The sequence below is a fragment of the Heteronotia binoei genome, chromosome 7 (genome assembly GCF_032191835.1).
Source record: "Heteronotia binoei isolate CCM8104 ecotype False Entrance Well chromosome 7, APGP_CSIRO_Hbin_v1, whole genome shotgun sequence".
NCBI lineage: Eukaryota > Metazoa > Chordata > Lepidosauria > Squamata > Gekkonidae > Heteronotia > Heteronotia binoei.
The window spans coordinates 1,715,195-1,715,458 of record NC_083229.1 but is presented as its reverse complement, the minus strand read 5'-3'; positions in this window follow the sequence as shown (position 1 = coordinate 1,715,458).

Genomic DNA, 264 nt, shown 5'->3' with positions numbered 1-264 from the left:
CAGGCAATCAGGCCCTGCTGCTCCCAGAGGCCTGCCTGTCCCAGATAAGGCTGGGCCTCTCTGCCTAAGCCTGATTAGGGAGGTGGGGAGGGAGGAGGAATTAGGGACCGGGGGGGGGGCTTTGAGGGGAGGCTCCCAGGAGGGAGGGGAGCCGGGGGGGGGGCAGTCCCACCCTGTCTGATTCAGGCATGGGGGAGCAGAGCCCAAATGTGGCAGGGGGCAATCGCAGGGCAGCGGGTGGGTGGGGAAGCCTGGATCCTGCCT